Source organism: Apodemus sylvaticus, chromosome 7 (genome assembly GCF_947179515.1).
Source record: "Apodemus sylvaticus chromosome 7, mApoSyl1.1, whole genome shotgun sequence".
NCBI lineage: Eukaryota > Metazoa > Chordata > Mammalia > Rodentia > Muridae > Apodemus > Apodemus sylvaticus.
In genome coordinates this window covers 96,830,663-96,853,316 of record NC_067478.1, presented here as the reverse complement: position 1 = coordinate 96,853,316, position 22,654 = coordinate 96,830,663, and the positions used below count along the sequence as shown (strand labels likewise).

Here is a 22,654-nt window from a genome sequence, read left to right as displayed (position 1 = left end):
CACCATAATTCCCTGTCTTTTTCTCTTGCATTGGTTTCTTTTGTGGAACATTGCCATTATTGCCATAAGGATTGGAGTCCTACTCAGGAACTGGTTACCTATGCCTATTTCTTAGAATATACCTCCTATTTTTTCTACTAGAAGTTTCTGAGTTTCACATTAACGTTTTCTCTATTTGGAGTTGATATCTGTGTATGGTGAGAGATAATAATCTAGTTCATCATTCTATGCACAGATATCTGTTTTTTTCAGGATTACCTCTCAAAGATATCTCTACTGGGTCTTTTTGACATGTTGTCAAAATCAAATGCTTGCAGGCACATGACCTTATATCTGGGCCCTTTATTTTATTCCATTGATACGGGTATCTATTTTGTGCTAGTAGCATGGTATTTCTTCTTCTTCCTCCTCCTCCTCTTCTTCCTCTTCCTCTTCCTCTTCCTCTTCTTCCTCTTCTCTTCCTCTTCCTCTTCCTCTTCTTCTTCTTCTTCTTCCTCTTCCTCTTCCTCTTCCTCTTCCTTTTCCTCTCCTTCCCCTTCTTCTTCCCCTTCCCCTCCTCCTCCTCCTTTTTCGTCCTCCTCCTCCTCCTCTTCTTTTACTTCTTCTTCTTCTTCTTCTTCTTCTTCTTCTTCTTCTTCTTCTTCTTCTTCTTCTTCTTCTTCTTCTTCTTCTTCTTCTTCTTCTTCATTATTATTATTATTATTATTATTATTATTATTTTCATGCATTTAAAAAGGAACTTTAGGTGTCTGATTTGCTTACATAGATACTTTTATATTTCATTGCACAATGATATTCTATACAAAAGAATATTAATAACTATATTTCCTATGCAATCAAAATTGTGATGTTAAGTCCTTAGGTTCTTAAGGAAGTCATGAAACCAATTTGATGTAATATATCAGCACCTGAAGTTGTGTTAGAAAAATTCCTCTGTGTTATGCCATGTCTCTGAATTCTTTGATCCACTAACATTCTTAGACACTACATTCATTTTCTCACCCTTTAAATTTGTTTTTGTAGTCCACCCTACATTGTGAATGGTCTGCAACTCTTTTAAAAGTGGACATTGTTTGGCAGGCAAGAGCAACTTCACTACAAGCTTAGACACAGAACCAGAAATTACTTCCTATTCTCACAAACAGGTAAGGTGTTTGAGCTAGTCTGAAGGCATCTTTGCTGAGAGGTAGCAGTATTCCTCCTCTAGAAAACAGTGTTGGTATTGGGGGAGAAAGACCCCTCACTGTGAACACTAGTGTATTTTGGACACTAAACATAAATGCTTCTATTTTCTAGGCAAGTGGGTCCACAATCATACCGAATTGGACTGCCAAAGGTCTCTGCCTGAAAACATGTATTTTGGACCCTTGAAGATATCTACCTTTTGCTGTGGTAAATATCATGGGAAAGTAGTGAAAAGAATATTTACTAACTGCCAATTCATTCTGCAATGGCACTGTGTCCCATTTCCTCTTCCTAGCATTTCTCCACAATTCTGTCTGAATGTTTAGCATGAAGTAAACGCCCATACAAACTATAAGTTATGTTGAGAAAAATAAAAATGTAAGAAACAGATGAAACATAAAAGTCATATAAAATTATACCCTCTGCTCAATTCACAAAAGGGCTGAAGTGTCATGAATTCAAAGTTTATGAACTGTTCTTTGCATTTGGCTAGAGAAGCTCACCATTCTATGTTGATGCTCAACTTTGAAAGGTATAATTTGATAAGTTATGTCTCTTTTTCATCAGTAATATATGATAATGTAGATACACATAAAATGTATTATGAAGTACATATTTAATCTTTTGTAGGAATGCATATTGGTTGTAAATTGCCACTTGAGGAAATATCACAGATGCTTGATTTGATTTAGACTACCTTAGATATTAATAAAATTCACTCTACCAAGAAATCCTCCCTAATCTGTCAGTCACAGTAGGAGCAAGAGGATCCATGAACCTACTTCCCAAGGCTCATTGGAGAAAAGTAGGTGATCAAATCTCCACCCTTTTGATCAAGGTTCCAAATACATGTGTGGCTGTTCCAGCATAAGGTCCTAGCTATGGCTGTACCCCAACTTGAGGAAAGATGAGAATCACTTAGCTGAAGACAATGTGTGTACCTTGTGTCCTTGGTAATCAGAGACCACTGAACTTCTCTCCACTAGATGACAGTTTACCAATACTGTGTTGTAACTGGGGTCTTTGTGAGTAACTACCAACTATTCAAACTCTTGTTGTCCCTTCATTTGTCTGGGATGTGGACCAAGACAAAAAGTGATGCAAGAAGTATCTTGGAGAGAAACAAGCACATAGAGTCTTGTTGCTCACTGAAGGCAAACAAGGAAGGTTTTGTGAATCACATTGCCTAGAAACTGGTCAAAATGCAGAGAGCAACACACCCTGAGACTCCCATCCTCAACTAATCCACCTACTATGCAACACCTACTCCCAAAACTCAGAAATCATGACACAAAAGGGAACCACAATATGGTAATGGTGGAAGACAAGAATATCTATTCATAGACATTATCTTCTCTATATGACAGGAAAGATGTACCCATGAAGTCTCTACAGCAGTTTTCCTTCACCAAGATCTACATAATAACAATAGTAAAGTGGGCAAGGAAATATCTCAAGGTTTCATCCCAACATAAAGAGCTACAGGCAACTGTTGAGATGATAGAGATAGAGATAGATATAGATATATAGATAGAGAAATAGAGACAGAGACAGAAAGACAGAGATCGATAGAGGGACAGAAACAGAAGCAAATAGTTTTCTCCATAATCTAACCCTGGGATATTCAGTTCTAAGCAGACAACCCATAATTTAAGTGGATACAAGCAAAAAGATGGACTTGCCATACATATATACATGCGTATGTTTAAAATACTAGAAAATAAGGGCTTGTCAATTTCAAGGGTAATGGGAATGAGGGACACCAGAGAAGTTGGAAGATGAATAAGAAGGATAAATATGATGTAAACAGGTTAAGTGTGTGAAAAATTTCCAAAATTTGTACTTTTTTAAAACAGATTTCTTTATTAGATATATTCTTTATTTACATTTCAAATGATTTCCCACTTCCTGGTTCCCACCTCCCTGAAAGTCCCATAAGCCTTCTCCCCTCCCCCTGCTTCCCTATTAACTCCCTTTCCACTTCCCTGTCCTGGTATTCCCCTACACTGCTGCATCGAGTCTTTCCAGGACCAGGAGCCTCTCCTTCCTTCTTCTTAGGAACCATTTGATATGTGAATTATGCCTTGGGTATTGTGAGCTTCTGGGCTAATATCCACTCATCAGTGAGCACATACCATGTGTTTTCTGTTGTAATTGGGTTACCTCACTTAGGATGATAGTTTCCAGTTCCACCCATTTGCATAAGAATTTCATGAATTTATTTTTCAATAGATGAGTAGTATTCCATAGTGTAAATATACCACATTTTCTGTATCCACTCTTCCATGAGGGACATCTGGATTCTTTCCAGCTTCTGGATGTTATAGATAGGGCTGCTATGAACATAGTGGAACATGTGTCCTTATTAAATGCTGGGGAATGCTATGGGTTTATGCACAGGAGTGTTATAAGGGGGTCCTCTGTTAGTATCATGCCCAGTTTTGTGAGAATAAGTACCAGGACAATAACTTCAAGTTTCTGAAGAAGGAAATTGAAGAAGGCCTCAGAAGATGGAAAGATCTCCCATGCTAGTGGATTGGCAGGATTAATATAGTAAAAATGGCCATCTTGCCAAAAGCAATCTACAGATTCAATGCAATCCCCATCAAAATCACAATTCAATTCTTCATAGAGTTAGAAAAAGCAATTCTCAAATTCATTGGAATAACAAAAAACCCAGGATAGCTAAATGTATTCTCAACAGTAAAAGAACTTTTGGGTGAATTAATATTTCTGACCTCAAGCAGTACTACAGTGTAATAGTGTTAAAAACTGTATGGTACTGGTACAGTGACAGGCAGGTACATCTGTGGAATAGAATTGAAGACCCAGAAATAAATCCACACACATATGGTCACTTGATCTTTGACAAAGGAGCTACAACCACCCAGTGGAAAAAGATAGCCTTTTCAACAAATGGTGCTGGTTTATCTGCCGGCTAGTATGCAGAAGAATATGAATTGATCCATTCTTATCTCCTTGTACTAAGCTCAGGTCCAAGTGGATCAAGGACCTCCACATAAAACTAGACAGACTGAAACTAATAGAAAAGAAACTGGGGAAGAGCCTTGAGCACATGGGCACAGGGGAAATTTTCCTGAACAGAACACCAATAGCTTATGCTCTAAGATCAAGAACTGACAAATGGGACCTCATAAAATTAAAAAGTTTCTGTGAGGCAGTGGACACTGCCAATAGGACAAAATGGCAACCGACAATTTGGGAAAAGATCTTTACCAACCCTATATCTGACAAAGGGCTAATATCCAATATATACAAAGAACTCAAGAAGTTAAACTCCAGAGAGCCAAATAACCCTATTACAAATGGGGTACAATACATTCCATGAAGAAGCATGTCTGATGAGGACTGTGAGCCACACTAATCCGTGGTATGGAGATTTGAATTTAGAGGGCAGGTGAATATTAAATTAGTTTAGGGAAGCAAAATAACAATAGTAGATTAATTGCTGGGGCCTATGAGCTCCCGAGAATGGAGTTCTTCATTTATGGTACCAGGCATGTGCTTCCTTTGCCAGCATGGATCATACTTTCTGTTTATGTTTGAGCCCTCATTCATTCTTGATTCTCTTGTTGCCTGGGTATGGAATCAGCTAGCATAGAAAATCAGAATTTGCTTGTGTGTGATCTTGTGGACACAAGTCTCTACTCCTTTTCTATTTCAAAAAAAAACAAGCAAGCAAACAAACAAACAAACAAATAAACAGAACCAACCAATAAACTAAACAACCAACCAACCAAACAAACAAACAAACAAACAAAAAAACAGGTACAGAGCTAAACGAAGAATTTTCACCTGAGGAATATCGAATGGCTGAGAGACACCTAACGAAATGTTTAATGTTTTTAGTCATCAGGGAAATGCAAATCAAAATAACCTTGAGATTTCACCTTACCGTAGTCATAGTGGCTAAGATCAAAAAGTCAGGAGACAGCCGGTGCTGGCCAGGATGTCGTGAAAGAGGAACACTCCTCCACTGCTGGTGGAATTGCAGGGTGGTACAACCACTTGGAAATCAATCTGGCGGTTCCTCAGAAAACTGGGCATGATACTACTAGAGGACCCTCCTGGGCATATACCCAGAAGATTCTCCAGAATATAATAAGGACACATGTTCCACTCATATGCTCATAACAGCCCTATTTATAATAGCCAGAAGCTGGAAAGAACCCAGATGTGCCTCAGTGGATGAATGGATACAGAAAATCTGGTATATTTACACAATAGATTACTATTCTGCTATTAAAAATAATGAATTCATGAAATTCTTAGAGTGGAACTGGAAACTTTCATCCTAAGTGAGGTAACCCAATCACAAAAGAGCACACATGGTATACACTCAATGATATGTGGACATTTGTCCAGAAGCTTGGAATACCCAAGACACAATTCACATATCAAATGATGTCCGAGATGTTGGAACAACAAAGTATGGATACTCTGGTCTATCTTAAAAGGGGGAACAAAATACCCACTGAAAGAAATACAGAGACAAGGTATGGAACAGACGCTGAGGGAAAGACTATCCAAAGACTACCCCACCTAGGTATCTATCCCATATACTGTTACCAAACCCACACACTATTATCGATGCCCACAAGTGCTTGCTGACCAGACCCAGATATAGCTATTCCCTGGGAGGCTGTGCTAGTGCCTGAGAAATACAGAGGGAGACACTCTCAGCCAGCCATTGAACTGAGCAAAGGGTTCCCAATGGGGGAGATAGAGAAAAGACTCAAGGAGCTGAAGGGGTTTGCAGCACCGCAGTAGGAACAAAGATATGAACCACCCAGTGCTCCCAGAGCTCCCAGAGCCCCCAGGGACAAAAACATAAACCAAATAGTATGCATGGTGTAACCCATGGCTCTAGACACAAAGCTAGCACACGATGGATTTGTTGGACATCAAAGGGAGGAGAGTCCCTTTGTCCTGGAAAGGCTTGATGTAGCAGTGTAGGGGAATACCATGACAGGGAAGCAAGAGGGGGTTGATTGGGGAAGAGATGGAGGGGAGAGGGCTTATGAGATTTTGATTGGGGTGGGACCACGAAAGGGGAACTCTTTGAAACGGAAATAAAATATGTAATAAAAAATTATAAAAAAATTTAAAAAGTAGTATCTCAAATAAATGGATAAATTCTTTTATAGTGGAATATATCAGATAAGTTTAATCCATGGAGAAAAATAATAATGGGCAGTTTTACTCACCATCATATTTTGAGTGACTTCCTTCAGTAAACTAGGGACTTAAATATACAAACACAACATTGCAAAACCAAACCAAAACTATGCACAGAAACTACCACTCAGGAGAGCTAGTATAAGAACTGGTATAAAACTGTAAATTCATCTAATAGAATACATAATTGATTGCTTTGTAAAGTGGTAGGGTCAGGCTTTGTTGCCCTGGTCTGGCCTTAGAGATAGAAAATGTGTTTAATCCTAGAGAGCCTTAATACCCTAGGAAAAGGTGAGGCCTAGTATGTGTGTGTGTGTGTGTGTGTGTGTGTGTGTGTGTGTGTGTCTGTGTCTGTGTGTGCAGCTTGTTGAAGGTAAGGAGGAGGAGTAATGGGATGAGGAACTGTGGGAGGGAAACAAGTCAGTGTCAATGACTGGAATGTAAATAAATAATAAAATTTAAATAAAAAATATATTTTTAAAAAGAAAGTGGTAGGGACTACTAGCTTCAAAGTCACATCTGACAGGTGCCTGCAGCATGAAATGTGGAACTTTTACCCATTAACCTTCCACTCACTGACAGCACCATCTCCACATTCTTTTCCATTTGCTGGACAACTTAAGTCTGCAAGAAATGATTCTAGTTTGCCCATCCCCCATTTGGGGGTCAGGATTACCAACAATATTAATTTCTATATACATATTGGGATTTCCCATAACTGATATGACCAATGACTACAAACATTATTGCTTAAAACAACACACATTTATTCAGTTTGTAGGACTCTGCAGTCAGAATTAAATTTGTGGATAAAAATCAAGCAGCAGCATGGCAATTTTCTGGAGGCACTGAGAAAAATTAATTTCATTACCCTTCTCATGTTCTAGTGGGCTTTTATATCTCTTGGCTCATGATCCATCTTCAAGGGACATCACTCCAATTAATGAGTCACCAGTAAATAATCATTTCCTCTTCTATAGTTAATTTATGCTCTTCCCTTCTCCATTTTATTTGTACTTACACATAGGACCAAACCTGACAATCCAAAAATAAACTTGCATTTTGAGATCCTTATTCACATTTGTAATGTCTTTTTGCCACTTACTGCAGCATCCATAATTTCTAGAGATTAAAATAAAAATCCTTGGGACACTATTACAGGATTTAGAAATTGCAAGCTGGATAAATAAAATAACATTGAAAGATTGGGATTGGTTTTCTTATTTTTTATTTTTTATTTTTGTAGTTGTCTAATGGTGTAGTGAATAATTCTTTCACTGGAATGAGGACACTGACTCCCTGCTATCTCAGCGATCTCAGGCCAGTGTGGAAACAGAGTAGGTAAGCAAGTTCCTCATCTTGGTTCATTTGTAAGTTTGGATCTTGAACAGAAGATGATTTTCTTCAAGCGGTAGTTCTCCATCTAGAAACTATTACACAAGTTATTCTTACAGCACATTATGTCAGTCAATCTTTTTCATTGATGTTCTCTCCTTCCTTGCATTGAGACTGGCACCCTTGCTGTGAGAGCACATATCTTGAGTCTAAAAAGAAAGAGGCCTACTATACATGCTGGAGGAATTTATTATAAGACAACTTTCTAAAAGTTACCACCAAGCAGAAAACCTGGGCACACTAGATCTCCTTCCTCATCTCCTTGGGAGGTTACACTCCCTGATTGACTCTGACTCTGGATGCCAAGCCTCTCAATGGTAAATTTGAAAGTACCCTTTTCCTCCCTTCTCAAATGTATTCACTGCCTTACCACTAGGTGGGATAGACAATGTTCCTTTCTTTATATCAGGCACTAGGAGGAAGAATAGTTGTTTGGAGACATTTTTTAGAGACTGTATTGTCTTTACTTACCAAAATAATATGATATGATAACACAAGACTCAACAGGTCATGCAATGCATATCCCTCTCGTCTTTAGCATTTTTCATTCTGTGCATTTTTACAGATATTACAGATGAGACCTGTATTTGTTGGATAAGGAGAGATTAGGATTTTTAGGATGAACATTAGTGCTATGGGAACAGTTGATTACAAGATCAAAGAGAGACTTCAGTGTTACACATAGACTGTGCTGTCTGTCTATGAACTTGTATTCAACCTAGCTCTGCAAATTTAGCTAGAGAATGGATGAAGATAATAAAGGCACCATTCACATTACGTAGTTAGTACCTTCTTATATTTGAAGATGAAATAAAAACAGAGAGAATTCAAATGTAGCTTGAGTATAACAATAGACAGATTTCAATGGGCAGATATGAATATGTTGTCAATATGCTGTCTCCTAGGCAAGGCTTCTCTAGACAAGGACTTGAGTTGACTATTGGAGATATGGACGTGTAATTTATATCTGGGTAATTGTGTGTTGGAGGGCATAGAGGACAGAATAACAACTGGATGTTGACAGCACACTGAGGTTACATTCTCTGTTGATGCTCCCACCTTGCTCAGTCTTTCTTTCTTTTCAAGGAATAAGTGTCACCAAGTTTTACTACCAAGCTGAGAAATGCTCCAGGAATCTTTGTGCCAGGTAGTAACAGGACAGGAGAGGCAGGAAACTGAGGTGACATCAGAAGCTATGACAAAGTTAGCTTTAAGAGTTAAGAGCAATGTTTATGGAGAGTAAAAAAGTGGAGTACATTATTTTAACTTTTGATCTCAGTCATTCCAAGATTATTGAGTCAGAACCTATGTAGAGCCCAGGAGGTCTTGACTGACACCTAATTTTGAGGATGCTTTTGTGATATTTGTTAATATTCCAGTCTTACTACTTCACAAAATCCAGCTTTACAAATGTTTCTAGCCATTCCTAATGACAAATCTGATTGTCTTTGTATGATTCAAGTGTTCATCCACTTATAAGTGGTGATGACTTAAGGCAAATGGGTAATATGCACAGATTAGTTGCAAACATAGTGCAATTTTTTATGACAGAGACTCAAGCATTATAATTTAGTGTTATGGTTATCCAGTGTATATATATTATGCACTTTGATTTCTTTTGAATAGTTAGCTATATACATAATATACCAGTGTAGCTTTGTAGCATGCCTTAAGTTAACTGAGTCCTATGTACATTTCTTTCTATTTTTTGATATAACATGGCTCAATAACAGATCCTGAACACTATTCTTTACAATATAGGGAGGTTGTTCTAATAAAATTCCATTTGTATGTGATTGTATCTGTTAATTAATTTCATATAAGCAGAATTGCCAGTTAAAAATAATTATTTTATTAGATTTGCAAGATGGAATCTAAAGGAAATGAAACTGTACATACTCTTGGTATCAATTTTAGACAATTCTTATCTCTTTATAACCAGACCATTGTATCATGTTATTCAATTTCCGAATATTGACTACCTGATAGGTTCTTATAATTTATATTTCTCTTGCTATATAAGGAATGAGACTGAGCAAATTTATGTGTATTTAATACCTATTTGTATTTACTCTATGGTGAATTTTTGATTTCTTTAACTTATGTTTCTGTTAGATTATTAGTTTATTTAATTTTTTATTGCAAGTCAATATATAATAGGAATATTAGCCATTTGTTCAGGACATGAATTAACTTTTTGTTTTTGGCTATGAGGAATTTTTAAATTTTTCTCTCCTTAAATTTTTTAACTTTTTAGATCACACAATTATGTAATTTTTCTCTTCACATTCTTCCCTCCAAATCCTCCTACAGGGTCCTCCTTGGTCTCTTTGAAATTTATGTGGTCTTCTCTTAAAGTGCTCTAGATTTTTGGAGTAATGTTAAAAAATGTCTTTCTTAGAGAACTTTAGACCTATTTCCTTTATCAATATCAATGCAAAAATCCTCAATAAAATTCTTGCCAACCGAATCTAAGATCACATCATAACAGTCATCCATCACAATCAAGTAGGCTTCATTTCAGTTATTCAGGGATGGTTCAGTATATGGAAATTCATCAATATAATCCACTACATAAACAAACTCCAAGAAAAACCCACATGATCAATTCATGCTGAGAAAACATTTGACAAAACTCCAATAACTCTTCATGATAAAAGTCTTGGAAAGATCAGGTATTCAAGGCCTATACCTAAACATAGTAAAAGTAATATACAGCAAACCAGTAGTCAACATTAAACAAAATGAAGAGAAAGTTGAAGCAATCCCACTGAAATCAGGGAATAGACAAAGCTGTCCACTCTCTAGCTACCTGTTTAATGCAGTACTCCAAGTCCTAGTCAGAGCAATTAGACAATAAAATTAGCTCAAAGAGATACAAATTGGAAAGGCAGAAGTTAAAGTATCACTATTTTCATAGGATATTATAGTATATTTAAGTAACCCCCAAAATATATCAGAGAATTCCCAAACTTGAAAAACAACTTCAGCAAAGTGGCTGCATATAAAATTAACTTAAACAAATCAATAGACATCCTATACTCAAAGGATAAAGAGGCTGAGAAAGAAATTAGGGAAAAGACACCTCTTACAATACTCACAAATAATATAAATATTCTTTATTGCTTCCTTGCCCAAGGTATCATTGAGTAGAGTATTGTTCAGTTTTCATGTGTAAGAAGCCATATTGTACAGAGCCATATTGGGGCAATCATGCACATGGTTTGAGTTTGACATTGGTCAAGGACAATTCCTGGCTTCGGGCAGGAATCTGCAATTAGGATGTAATAGGGAAGTAGGTTAAAGCAGGAATTTTTATCCTAGGGTGGAGAAGCTCAGTGAAGGTTAAACTCATTGTTCCTCCAAGTCTAGGAATTTCTGAATTAAGCAGGTGACCCACCCAGCTGCTAGAGTAGTCAAGACAAGGACCTCCAAGAGAAGCAAGACATCTTCCACCAGAACTCAGCCCGGAGTCTGGGGGGAAGGGTTTGCGCAAACTGTTAAAAGGTCTGACCGCCATTAAAGTTTCCGGCCTTGATCAGTGAAATATTGTCTTGGCCCTTCTTTCTTTTCGCCCCTTCCCCATCTATCCCTTGGCTTCTGTTCCAGCAACCCAGTTCGTAATAACTGCAGGCAGCTATGGAATACAACAGAGTGGTGCCCGGACTCGGGGCTGTATTCAAGAAGGCTTCCTGAGGTGACCATGTCTTGGCGAAGCTTTGCGGAAAATGGAAAAAGGAAAAGATGGTATCCTGCATGGTGAGCATCTATAGGTGCTAAAGGATATGGACTAAGTGAGGAAGTGTCAACCTAGTGCTTAACTTGCTTAGGGGGAAGACAGTGGAATATGGGGTAGGAATTTGGTAGGCATTTGTCCAAAGCTTCTAAGAGCTGATTCAGATGAAAAAGAAAAGGGCTTTAAAAATAAATATATATATGCAGCCTCCAAGTGCTGCTTTAAAGAGGAAAATGAATACAATTGCTTAACAATAAGCAGGCTTCTCTTTCTGTGTATCTTTCTGTGTTGTTTGTCCTGGTGCACCGACTGTTTGTCTATGTGTACGTTTATGTCCTTTCTGTGTTTTTGTGTGAATGACTGTTTGTTTCATGTTAAAAAGAAAAACTGGTAAGGATTTCATCTGCTGGCAACCTCTTGAGCCAGCCACAGTTTGTGTGGGGACTGATTTAAAGCCATGCCACAGTGAGAGGTAAACATGGCTGGGGAAAAAAAGGCCGCTTTTAAAAGCCCAGAAGCCTCAAGGATTGGGAAAATTTTGGTTTAACTTATGAAATTTGTGTAATCGCTTTATTATTGTTTCTAATTGGGTTTAAAGGTATAAGGTTTTACATATCTTGACTATAGAGTTATAAATTAATTGGTTATGATTTAAAAGGTATAGCATTATTAAGAAAAGGTTAGTTTAAAACTGGTGACTCAGTGTTGGAGCCGTCTTAACTAGCTACACGTGGCCTAACACAACTCATGCCTTTTTCTTGTTTATAATTGGTCTTAAAGGTATGAGTATATTTTCCATGTCTTGACTATATAGAGTAATGGCTTATAAGTCATTGGACATGATTTAAAAGGTATATGTTACTAACAAAAAGTTAGGTTAAAACTGGTAGTTTAGGGTAGTAGCCATTTTAAACAACACTTGGCATGATGCAACCCAGGAAATACAGGCCTTTAAGATGCTTCTAAATTGGCATGGTGTTTTGTGTGAATCTTGGCCTGGAGATTGGACTTATAAGAAATAAGATTTAAAATAATGTCTCTTTAATAAGTTACACTGCCATACACTTGAACATAAGAACTGGCAGACAAACCTTGTGCTGTAAAATGCGTTTGCCATTGATTTTAAAGAAAATAGATTGTTTAAAATTGGGATTTGCTTCCAAATTTATAGTTGTGCTCTAATGTTGCAAGAAAAAAATTGAGTTACAATAAAAATTGCCAGTGTGTCATTGGCTGCAGTTTTCAGTTTGCAGTATTGGTTAAAGGCTCACGATTCTTAACACATTTTATAATTAAGATAATAAGAGTGATACAGCTGTGGCCATTATAGGCCTATTGCTACTTTTCCACAAGTTTATTGGCTACAATGGTTAAAGCAAAATTTAACCCTCCAAGATTAAATAGGAGATCTCAGTGGAAATGTATTTGATATCAAGCATTTTCCTTGGACTACAAAATTGCAGGTTTCTTTTGTTGTTTAATCCTCAAAATGTCCTTGCAGGACAGGTAGTTTTGGGTCTGGTCTTAGATAAAAGGCTCAGATTAGATGATATTTACATTTGAGGAATCTCATACAATGTCCTTGCCAAGGACTCAAGGTGGATCCTAGGGCAGATAAAAAAAAATTTACATTTGAGTTAATGCAAAGCTTAGAGCTGCCTCAGGGGGAGTTAGTGAGGAAGCTTTGAGAAATTGTTTCTGCCTTAAAGGCTCCACTTAGGGAGTGTTTGGATTAAAAAAAATTCTTGACTTATCCTGGTGTGGGTTAAAATGCAGTTCAAATCTATGAAAAGTCAACGATGCTATAAAGGCATTAACATTTGGCCTGTCTACTCCTTACAAAATTATTGTGGATTTTAAGGGTTGTTTTTTGCTTTACATTCTGATAATTATAAAAGCATTCGCTTCTAACTTAAAAGAAACAACAAAGCAATTTCATTAGAAGGTTTTTGACTCAAGGAATGGCTAATAGCCTTACGTCATATGAGAAAAAATGTTTGTCTCTGTTTCAATACAAGAAGCTAGGATTTTAGATTTTTCAGTGTATAATGTTCATGAAATGTTTGTTACAGGCCTTTGCTCCTAACTATGGGCTTTAAATTTTTTTCAAGTAAATGATTTTTAAAGACTGTTAGGATATATTAATTGGCTTTATCTTATATTTACCTCATCTTAAGCTTGCCACAGGAGGTCTTAAACCTCTGTTTCCAAGGTAGAAAACGTTTGTTTGTTCTTTGTTTCAAGCAGCAATCAAATTATTAATGGCTGATCTATTACATGGCAAGCCTTTTAAGGCAAAATTAATAATTGTTATCCAAAAGATAATTTGTTACCACCAGATCACATGTTCCATTAAGTTTTTCCCTGCTTCAGCACAAATACTATAGCAGCTATTTTTGAGATGTTAAAAATCAAGCTTTTAATAATAGTATATGATATATATATATATATATATATATATATATATATATATATATATATATCATGGTTTACAATTGCTTAAAATTGTTCCATTTTTAATACTGCTAATTCTTAATTTTTACAGTTTATGCAAATGTAATTCAAATTTCAAAGGTTATGTTCTCTAAATGACTGTCCTTTATATCTTTGAAAAAAAAGAAAGCTAACCCAAAGGAGAGACAGCTACAATATACTTATATAATTAATCTTTAAAAAGGTGCCTGTACAAGACCCCTTAATTTTTATCCCAGATAGGCTATATAGAAACAATCAGATGTACAAGCATATTATTTATATCATCAAAAGGGTAATGGCTTAAAAAATAATTTTGTATTTTTGTGCACATCAAATTATAAAGATTTGTTCTTGATGTCCTCAATTTCTACCTCTACCACATAATGGTGTTAATCCTAGATGACTTAATTATTAAAGATAAATGATACTCATATTTCTAATATAAAAGATTAAAATTATCTACATATGACTAATGATTCAGTTTTAGACTTTCTTGTTGCAACTGCTCTAAAAGAAAAAGCTACTAAAAATGATACATTTATTTTCTATAATTACAGTTATTGCCTATTTTATGGTATATACTTTGTGTTCCAACTTAAATTAATAAAACAATATCTTCTTGGAAGAGAGAAGAGAGGGAAAATTGTGTTCCCATGCATATCATTTAAATTATGCTTGCATATTTTTTATGCTTGCATATTTTTAAGAAAATTTTAAAATTTGGATGCCAAGGAACTCCTTGCTGAGTGTATATGACATCCTGTAATTAGGCATATTGATGTCTAGGTGAAATGAAGGAATTCACTTATTGACATATGCCATGATCCTGATTTAATATTGGGGAAGAAGGCATGCCCCCTATTATGTTTTTTTCCACAGAAAGTTGCAGAAGTATGCTAGCTACCAGAGTGATTGGTGTGGCATGCTGAAGATATGTTGACTGTGTGCTTGCTAAAAGCCCAGACAATGGTAACATAAGAGTTATATTGGGTATATGTTCTTGACTTACTTTAATTGTCAAATGTCCCAGGTTAGATAAATTGCCTTGCTTCAAGCTTTTAGACTTTGTGGGACAGAACATGGAGCTTGTTAAGCTAGCTTAGGAAAAACTAATCTAAAGAAGAGTTATGATGACCCTTCTCCTTATGGTTGAGCTGACTCAACCATAGACTGGTCTAGAAATAATTCCAATATTGAAGATTCCAATTTTGAATATGGCTAACAATCTTCAGCCAGATGTGTTAATTTAAAATATAGTCTCCACTTTTCCTGAGAATTAACTGCTTATCTCTTGATACACAAGGCTACCTATCCCATCCCAGATGCCAGGCTTTTTGTCCTTAAAGTTGTTAATTTGCAACTGAATTGGATAGTTCAGGGACAAATTAATCCTGTTCCACCTTTTACTCTTGACCTTGTTTGTTAAGCAGACTGGCTGTCTCCACCCAGGCTCACCTGGATGGAAGGATTGCGTGTCTGTTAAAGACACTTGCAGAACCCCTGGCTTCAAAATTTACTCAAGTGGATCTCCAAAGAGGGAGCCACATAGAATTCAGATCTATGTGTGTTTGTTTATGAACAAGCATGGGTACCAGTGAGAGATGCGAGGCAAGGCATCGCATGGGGAGGTGAATTTCTGCTTCTGAGTCACCAGGAAGTACACCTAATTGCATAGGGGTTAACGTTGAGAGGCTGTCCTTAAAATAATAAGGGAGCCTATTACCCCTCCTCTGAAAAAGACGTTATACAATATTTAAGAGGAATTGAGGTCAATGCTTCCCCTCCTGGTTAAGGCCCGACTTCTTTTTTTTTTTTTAAAGATTTATTTATTTTATATATATGAGTACACTATAGCTTTCTTCAGACTCACCAGAAGAAGGCATTAGATCCCATTACAGATGGTTGTGAGCCAACCATGTGGTTGCTGGGAACTGAACTCAGGACCTCTGGAAGAGCAGTCAATACTCTTAACCTCTGAGCCATCTCTCCAGCCCCAAGGCCTGCCTTCTTATGAAGGATATTTATCCACTTGTTTTCTACCTCCTCGTTTTCAAATTAATAAAAAAAGGGAGGAAATGTACAGAGCCATATTGGGGCAGTCATGCACATGGTTTGAGTTTGACATTGCTCAAGCACAATCCCTGGCTTCAGGCAGGAATCTGCCATTAGGACGTAATAGGGAAGTAGGTTAAAGCAGAAATTTTTATCCTAGGGTGGAGAAGCTCAGTGAAGTTAAGCTCATTGTTCCTCCAGGTCTAGGAATTCCTGAATTAAGCAGGTGAGCCACCCAGCTGCTGGAGTAGTCAAGACAAAGGACCTCCAAGAGAAGCTAGACAACTTCCACGGGAACTCAGCCCGGAGTCTGGGGGGAAGGGTTTGCCCAAACTGTTAAAAGGTCTGACCGCCATTAAAGTTTCCAGTCTTGATCAGTGAAATATTGTCTTGGCCCTTCTTTCTTTTCGCCCCTTCCCCATCTATCCCTTGGCTTCTGATCCAGCAACCCAGTTCGTAATAGCTACAGACAGCTATGGACTACAACAGTGGGCTTTCTGTTGTTTTTGTTGTTATTAAAGACCACTTTTACTCCATAGTGATCTAATAGGAGGCATGGGATTATTTCAGTATTCTTATATTTGTTGAGGTCTGTCTTGTGACCAATTACATGATATATTTTGAAGAAGGTACCATGAAGTGCTGAGAAAAAGGTGTATTCTTTTGCTTTGGGATGAAATGTTCTCTATATATCTGTTAAATCCAATTGGTCCAAAGCTTCAATTAGTTTCACTGTGTCCTTGTTTAGTTTCTGTTTTCCTGATTGGTTCATCAAGGAGATTGGCATGTTGAGGTCGCCCACAATTATCGTGTTAGGTGCAATGTGTGCTTTGAGATTTAGTAAAGTTTCTTTTAAGAATAAGGATGCCCTTGCATTTGGAGCATAGATGTTCAGGATTGAGACTTCTTGGATTTTTCCTTTGACGAGCATGAAGCGTCCTTCCGTGTCTCTTTTGAAGACTTTAGGTTGGAAGTCAAATTTATCTGATATTAGAATGGCAACTCGGCTTTTTTCCTGAGACCATTTGCTTGTAGAATTGTCTTTCAGCCTTTTACTCTAAGGTAGTTTTTGTCTTTGAGATTGAGGTGTGTTTCCTGCAAGCAGCAAAATGTAGGGTCCTTTTTACATATCAAGTCTGTTAGTCTATGTCTTTTCATTGGGGAATTGAGTCTATTGGTGTTAAGAGATATTAAGGAATAGTGATTATTGCTTCCTATCATTTTTGATGTTAATTTTATATTTGAGTGCTTATCTTCTTTTGGGTTTGCTGAAAGAAGGTTATTATCTTGTTTTTTACAGTGTATAGTTTCCCTCCTTGTATTGGTGTTTTCCCCCTATTGTCCTTTATAGGGCTGGGTTTGTGGAAAGATATTGTGTAATTTGATTTTGTCATGGAATATCTTGGTTTCTCCATCTATAGTGATGGAGAGTTTTTCTGGGTATAGTAGTCTTGGCTGGCATTTATGTTCTCTTAGAGTCTGTATGAGATCTGCACAGGATCTTCTAGCTTTCATGGTCTCTCATGAGAAGTCTGGTGTAATTCTGATAGGTCTTCCTTTATATGTTACTTGGCCTTTTTCTCTTACTGCCTTTAGTATTCTTTCTTTGTTTAGTATATTTGGGGTTTTGATTATTATGTGATGGGAGGTATTCCTGTTCTGGTCCAGTCTGTTTGGAGTTCTGTAGGCTTCTTGTATATTCCTGGGCATCTCTCTCTTTAGGTTAGGGAAGTTTTCTGCCATAATTTTGTTGAAGGTATTTTCTGGCCCTTTCAGTTGTAAATCTTCATTCTCATTTATGCCTATAAACGTTAGGTTTGGTCTTCTCATTGTGTCCTTGATTTTTTGGATGTTTGGGTTACAAGCTTTTTGCATTTAGCATTTTCTTTGACTGTTGAAGCCACGGTTTCTATGGTATCTTCGGCATCAGAGATTCTTTCTATTATCTCTTGTATTCTGTTGTTGATATTTGCATCTATGGCCCCTGACTTCTTCCCAAGGTTTTTTATCTCGAAAGTTGTCTCTCTTTGTGATTTCTTAGTTGTTTCTACTTCTGTTTTTAGATCCTGGATTGTTTTGCTCAGCTCCTTCAGTTGCTTGTTTGTGTTTTCCTGTAAATCTTTATGAGATTTTTGTGTTTCTTCTTTCATGACTTCTGCCTGTTGAACAAAGTTCTTCTGTCTTTCTGTAAGTGATTTTTGCATTGCCTTCTTATTGGCTTCTATCTTTTGACCCATATTCCCCTGAATTTCTTAATGATTTTTTTGTTTCCCTTGTAAGAGCTTCTAACTTTTGATCATTTTTCTCCTAAATTTCTTTTCTTTTGTTTTCTTTTCTTTTCTTTTTTCTTTTCTTTTCTTTTTTAAAAAGTCTTTATTTTGACAATAGCACGAGCGCCGGGACCAACGATCACCAGCTGCCCAAGTACTAAAAAATTATGCTTCTGAAATCTCTTGATGTCAATTCCCCATGCAGAGCAATCGAGTTGCTCTGTGTGTGCCACTCACGACAGAAGCCCTTTTTCTCCTGAATTTCTTTAAGAGATTTATTTATGTCCTTCATGTGTTCCTCTAACAGCATCATAAACAGTGATTTTAAATCCAAATCTTGTTTTTCTGGTGTGTTGGTGTATCCAGTGCTTGCTGTTATTAGAGAATTGGGTTCCGATGCTGCCATATTGCCTTGGTTTCTGTTAGTAACGTTCCTACGTTTGCCTTTAGCCATCTAGTTCTCACTGGTATTAGTTGGTCTTGTTGTCACTGGCTGGTGCTTCAACTTCCTGTGAGCCTGTAAGGCTAGTTCCACAACACTGGATGACTGGGTTTCCCCTGGCACAGATTGCTGATGTGCTGCCTTCCTCTAGTGTGCTGTTGGAGCCCTGCTGTGTCTTGCCCCAAACAGTGTTATACTTGGGTTTTCTCAGTGAACCTGGTACTCCAAGACTGCTCTGTCATGGAGTAAAGATTGTGGTGGGGAGTCCCTCCAAATGCTGATCACCCCATAGGGCAGAGGACCCATTACCAGCTGGCACACAGATAAATTGCCTATCTGCCCAGGTCCTGGGAGCAGGCAGACCCCTGGTGGTTTGCACTCCCAGAGATCTTTAACTAGGGATATCTCAGTTCCTGGTGCTGCCTTTCTATTCCAGCAGGCAGGGAAAGTGGCGGCGGGGAGTCACTCCCTATACTGATCCCCACATAAGACACAGGCCCCATGACAGGCTGTCAAACAGCTGAACCACCCCTCTGCCCAGGTCCTGGGTGCAAGAAGACCCCTGGTCCTTTGATCCCCAGAGATCTTAAACTCAGGATATCTCAGTAACTTGTGCTGCCTTTCTGCATTGGCAGGCAGTGAATGTACCCCATTTTTAATAGGGTTATTTGTTTCTCTGAAGTCTAACTTCTTAAGTTCTCTGCATATATTGGATATTAGCCCACTACCAGATGTAGGATCAGTAAAGATCTTTTCCCAATCTGTTGTTTGCCATTTTGTCTTATTGATAGTGTCCTTTTCCTTACAGAAGCTTCGCAATTTTATGAGGTCCCATTTGTCGATTCATGATCTTAGAGCATAAGCTCTTGGTGTTCTCTTCAGGAAAATTTCTCTTCTGTCCATGTGCTCCAGGCTGTTCCCCACGTTCTCTTCTATTAGATTCAGTGAATCTGGATTTATGTGGAGGTTCTTGATCCACCTGGACTTGAGCTTTGTATAGGGAGATAAGAATGGATCAATTGGCATTGTTGTTCATCTTGACTGCCAGTTTAATCAGCACCATTTGTTGAAAATGCTGTTTTTTGCCACTGAGTGGTTTTAGCTCCTCTGTCAAAGATCAATTGACCAGAGTTTTGAGGATTCATTGCTGGGTCTTCAATTATATTCCATTGATCTATCTGCCTGTCCCTATACTATGAAGTTTTTATCAGGATTACTCTGAAATATAGTTTGAGGTCAGGGATGGTGATTCCACCTGAGGTTTTTTATTGTTGAGAAAAGTTTTTGCTATCCTGGGTTTTTTGTTATTCCAGATGTATTTGGAAATTTCTCTTTCTAACTCCATGAAGAATTGAGTTGGGATTTTGATGGGGTTCTTTTTTTTTATTCGCTATATTTTTTTATTTTCATTTCAAATTATTTCCCCTTTTCTGGCCCTCCACTCCCCGAAAGTCCAATAATCCCTTTCCTTCCCCCTGTTCTCCCACCCACCCCTTTCCACTTCCCTATTCTGGTTTTGCCCTATACTGCTACGCCGAGTCTTTCCAGAACAAGGGTCCACTCCTGCGTTCTTCTTGTACCTCATTTGATGTGTGGATTATGTTTTGGGTATTCCAGTTTTCTAGGTTAATACCCATTTATTAGTGAGTGCATACCATGATTGATCTTTTGAGACTGGGTTACCTCACTTAGTATGATGTTCTCCAGCTCGATCCATTTGTCTAAGAATTTCATGAATTCATTGTTTCTAATGGCTGAATAGTACTCCATTGTGTATATATACCACATATTTAGCATCCATTCTTCTGCTGAAGGATCTTTTCAGCTTCTGTCTATTATAAATAGGGCTGCTATGAACATAGTGGAGCGAGTATCCTTATTACATGCTGGGGAATCCTCTGGGTATATGCCCAGGAGTGGTAGAGCAGGATCTTCCAAAAGTGAGGTGCCCAGTTTTCTGAGGAACCGCCAAACTGATTTCCAGATTGGTAGTACCAGCTTGCAACCCCACCAGTAGTGGAGGACTGTTCCTCTTTCTCCACATCCATGCCAACACCTGCTGTCTCCTGAATTTTTAATCTTAGCCATTCTGACTGGTGTAAGGTGATATCTCAGGGTTGTTTTGATTTGCATTTCCCTAATGATTAAGGAAGTTGTGCATTTTTTAAGATGCTTCTCTGCCATCCGAAGTTCTTCAGGTGAAAATTCTTTGTTCAACTCTGTACCCCATTTTTAATAGGGTTATTTGGTTTTCTGGGGTTTAACTTCTTGAGTTCTATGTATATATTGGATATTAGCCCTCTATGTGATGTAGGGTTGGGGAAGATCTTTTTCCAATTTGTTGGTTGCCGATTTGTCCTTTTGATGGTGTCCTTTGCCTTACAGAAACTTTGTAGTTTTATGAGGTCCCATTTGTCAATTCTTGATCTTAGAGAGTATGCTATTGGTGATCTGTTCAGAAACTTTCCCCCGTACCAATGTCTTCAAGGGTCTTCCCCAGTTTCTTTTCTATTAGCTTCAGAGTGTCTGGCTTTATGTGGAGGTCCTTGATCCATTTGGAGTTAGGCTTAGTACAAGGAGACAAGGATGGATCAATTCGGATTCTTCTGCATTCTGACCTCCAGTTGAACCAGCACCATTTGTTGAAAAGGCTGTCATTTTTCCATTGTATGTTTTCAGCCACTTTGTTGAGGATCACGTAGCCATAGGTGTGTGGGTTCATTTCTGGATAATCAATCCTGTTCCATTGATCTGCCTGCCTGTCACTGTACCAGTACCATGCAGTTTTTAACACTATTGCTCTGTAGTATTGCTTGAGGTTGGGCAATACTGATTCCCCCAGAATTTCTTTTGTTGTTGAGAATAGTTTTAGCTATCCTGGGTTTTTTATTATTCCAGATGAATTTTAGAATTGCTCTTTCTAATTCTATGAAGAACTGAGTTGGAATTTTGATGGGTATTGCATTGAATCTGTATATTGCTTTTGGCAAAATGACCATTTTAATTATATTAATCCTGCTGATCCATGAGAATGGGAGGTTTTTCCATTTTTTGAGGTCTTCTTCCGTTTTCTTCTTCAGTGTCTTGAAGTTCTTGTCATACAGATCTTTCACATGTTTGGGAAGAGTCACCCCAAGGTACTTTATACTGTTTGTGGCTATTGTGAATGGTGTCATTTCCCTAATTTTTTTCTCAGCCTGCTTATCCTTTGAGTATAGGAAGACTACTGTTTTGCTTGAGTTGATTTTAAAACCTGTCACTTTGCTGAAGTTGTTTATCAGCTGTAGGAGTTCCCTAGTGGAGGTTTTTTTTTGGGGGGGGGTCACTTATGTAGACTATCATATCATCTGCAAATAATGATAGTTTGACTTCTTCCTTTCAAATTTGTATCCCTTTGACATCCTTATGTTGTCTAATTGCCTGAGCTAGTACTTCAAGTACAATATTGAAAAGATAACAAGAAAGGGGGCAGCCCTGTCTAGTCCCTGATTTTAGTGGGATTGCTTCAAATTTCTCTCCATTTAGTTTGATGCTGGCTACCGGTTTGCTGTATATTGCTTTTACTATGTTTAGGTATGGGCCTTGAATTCCTGTTCTTTCCAAGACTTTAAGCATGAACGGATGCTGAATTTTGTCAAATGCTTTTTCAGCATCCAGTGAAATGACCATGTGGTTTTTTCTTTGAGTTTGTTTATGTAGTAGATTGCATTGATGGATTTCAGTATATTGAACCAATGCTGCATCCCTGGGATAAAGCCTATTTGATCATGGTGGATGATCGTTCTTATGTGTTCTTGGATTCAGTTGGCAAGAATTTTATTGAGTATTTTTGCATCGATGTTCATAAGGGAAATTGGTCTAAAGTTCTCTTTCTTTGTTGGATCTTTGTGTGGTTTTGTA

At 37.7% G+C, this 22,654-nt stretch overlaps 1 non-coding gene across 1 annotated transcript; it reads right to left on the bottom strand.

Annotated features, from left to right (window-relative positions):
• Positions 1-18,431: 18,431 nt before the first annotated feature.
• LOC127690352 (U11 spliceosomal RNA) lies at positions 18,432-18,565 on the bottom strand. The gene has a single exon (XR_007979072.1). It is a non-coding gene; the product is annotated as a U11 spliceosomal RNA (small nuclear RNA).
• Positions 18,566-22,654: the final 4,089 nt, after the last annotated feature.